Here is a 3,193-nt window from a genome sequence, read left to right on the forward strand (position 1 = left end):
TGTTCTTGCTGCTGCTGCCGCCGCTGCTGCTGGGGGCCCTCCCGCCGGCCGCCGCCGCCCGAGGTGAGTCCTGGCGCCCAGCCCGGCGCCCCGGCCGGGCCAGCGCCGCCCCTTTCCCTCCCTGCTCTGAACCCTGCCACAGTGCCCGGCTGGCGCGCGTGCCTGCGCCCCGCCCCTACTGGCCCAGAGCTTGGCGGGTCTCCTCACCCACAGGGTTCCCCCCCAACACTGCCCATGGGGTGCCCCCAGCTCACCCACAGGGCGTCCCCACTCACCATGTCCCCCCAGCTCCTCTGTAGGGTCCCCCAGTTCACTTCCAGATCACACCCTGCGCACTCTTGGGGCTCCATGCTCACCCACAGGGTCCCCCTCACCCACCAGCAGCCCCGGCTCACCGTGGGCCCCATACTGGCTGGCAGAGTAGGCTCTGGCCCCAGTCCCCTCAGGACACACGCACCCCTATGTGTGCCTGAAGTTGAGGGCAGCTGGGTGCTCTGGGGACCTCTGTGGGGTTGGCTCTTCGGCCACAGTGGAATCCTCAGAGACCCCCGTGGTGGCCAGGGTGCGGAGCGGGGGCAGCGGGGGCGTTGTTGGTGTCTGGGACTTGTGACCCAGCCCCGTGCCCTGAGCTGGCCCACCCCCAGGAAGGCACAGGGTATGGGCCGCGGGGCTAAGTCCCCGGCGTGTGGAGTGGCTGCGTGGTGTACGGGCGGGGGCTTGTCTCCAGGCAGACCCCGACACCACCTGCTTCGGGCTACGTCCGGCCCGCGGGCGCGTGCCGTGCCAGGGCTTAGACGCGTGCTCATTCACCTGACGTCCAAGTAGGCAGGCCTGGAATGTCTCCCGAGCGACCCTTGCCCCACACCCAGCCTCAGAAGGGGCATCCTTGGCTGTTGGGTGATGGGAGATCCATGTTCACGGACTCCGCCCGCCATATTCCCCACTGGCCTCCCCTCAGCTAGGCGGGACCTTGGGCCAGGCCAGCCCTTTGGGTGTGTTGACCACTCAGGATCGTCCCTGCCCTGTCCACCAGTCCTCTGAGGCTTCGCACCCCTCCCCCCGCCACCCAGCGGGTGCACCGAGCCCAAGCCGGCCTTATATGGGCACGTTTGGGTGTTGGGTGGCAGGCGGCAGCCCAGGTGGGCCTAATGCCACAGTACCCCCCCGCCTGCCCTGCCGGGGACTGGCCGGCTGGCTGGAGGGTGGGGGCTGCTCAGGCGTGGCTGGGCCTGGCAGTGTCCTGGGCGCTGCGGGCACTCAGGTCATGCCCAGCAAGGTCCCCCCACCCCCCGCGGTGGCCGGCGGCCTGGACTCTGATTCCTCTTTTATCTGCGTGGCCTCCCCTCATTCCCACACCTGCCTGTCCTCTGGCTACAGAGCCGGAGCCCTGGAGGCCGCCGGCCTGACCCGGCCATTGGCCAGAGCCCGAGGCAGAGCGGTGATGGCGGTGATGGCAGTGGGCGGCAGGGCGCCCTTGGAGGGGCCGCACCCTGCTCTGTTCCCCTCAGCCTTGGCCTTGGGGCTGCGCGCGGTCTCCAGCGCTGGCCCTCGCCCTGGCTGTGAGTGGCCAGGGCCCAGGCAGCAACAGGGCTGAGAGCCGCTCTCCAAGGGCAAGGTCCTCTGTGGCATCAGGGGGCGGGGTGCTGGGAAGAGCCCCTCTTCCTGAACCGTCCTGGCTTCTCCTCCAGACCTGGACGCAAGGCGCAAGGTCACTCTGGGTGCCTCCTCCTCTGCGGGTGAGGAGGCCGCGTGCGGACCTTCAGGCCGCCAGACCAGTGCAGAGGGGAGCCGGGCTGTTTCCGGAAAGCCGTTCTCCCTGCGTCACGCTTTCTGGAGTCAGTGTGTCTCCAGACTCAGATCGTGTTTTAAAGTTTCCCTTTCTGAGAGTTTCACAATCCTGGTGGGTTTGTCTTAAACAGCTTTTTCCAAACTTGAGGCAAGATAGGATTTGGGTTTCTCACCGTGGGAGCTCGAGAGGCTCAGAAGGAAAAGGCTGAGGCCTCTTCACAAACAGCGCTGGAAGAAATTGTTTAAGGGTGGCCACGTTTGAACTTTTCCAAGGATAATGCAGCCGGCCCTTGAGGTCCCTGCCCGTCCCCGGGACCTTGCTGGCGTGCCCTGGGTGAGCTGAGCGTTGACCCCAGGGCCTGGGTGCCCTCTTACCCTCGGGCTGTTTGGGGAAGGTTCTGCCGCTGTGTGTGCGGTTCGGCGGGGAGGCGTGCGGGCCTCAGGACGGCTGTGGTGGGGTGCGTGTGCGCCGGCTGACCTTGGCCTCTGGCCAGGCCGCAGGGGGCCTTCCCCGCCCCTCCAGGCAGTGGCTGTGGCCCCCGTGCAGCCCCAGCTGAGGTGGACGTACGGGAGCAGGGCCCAGGCCCTGTGAGGTGAGGATGCGGGCCAGCCGCCCCATTTATGTCTCGGGCCCCACTCCTGGAAGAGAAAATAAATCACTGTCCTCTCTGGGGGGAGGAGGGAGCCTCGAACAAAGTCGCCTTTAGCTGGGCCTGGAAACTCCTGCCACAGGCTCCTTCTTCATTGTGCGGCAATCAATGGNAGTGGCCTCAGCCCCTGGCTTGGGGCGCAGGCCCTGCCAACGGGACTGGGGCGGCCGGCGGTGGCCCTGCGGGCCTGGGCCCTGGCTGCTGACCTGCTGGCCTCCTGTGCCTCCCTGGGGACTGCCACCCCGGCACGGCCAGGTGACGGCCTTGGCTGGCAGGGTCAGCACGTGGAGGGGAAAGTGTGCCCGGACCACGGTTCCCAGACCCCACAGATGCCCTTTGCCAGTGCTGCCGGCCCAGCCTGCCCGCCGTCTGCTCTTCCTCGTGCTGGTCACCGGGTGCTCCTGCTCAAGCCCGTGGGTGTCCAGCCTGGTTGCTCTTGGGGCCCCAGGAGAGCAGGGGCCACTGTCCTGGGCAGCCGGGGGTCCACAGTGCAGGAAGGCCGGTGGGGGGGGAGGGGAAGCACCTCGGCCTGGAAGGAGAGGGGGGTACTGGCCAGGTCAGGAGGGGGGAGGGCCTGCGGGCGAGGAACAGTGTGGGCAGAGGTGGGCGGGTCACGTGGGCTAGGGTGGGCAGCTCGGAGCCACGGTGTGAGGCGTAGCTGGGTTGGGGGCCGTGAGTCGGGATAGGCCGGACCGGGAGGAGCGGCTGGGGGGCGGCCTGGGGGCTCTGCTCCCTGGGCGGTGCGGCTGGCCTTC

This window comes from Crocuta crocuta, unplaced genomic scaffold (genome assembly GCF_008692635.1).
Source record: "Crocuta crocuta isolate KB4526 unplaced genomic scaffold, BGI_CrCroc_1.0 scaffold179, whole genome shotgun sequence".
Taxonomy (NCBI): Eukaryota; Metazoa; Chordata; class Mammalia; order Carnivora; family Hyaenidae; genus Crocuta; species Crocuta crocuta.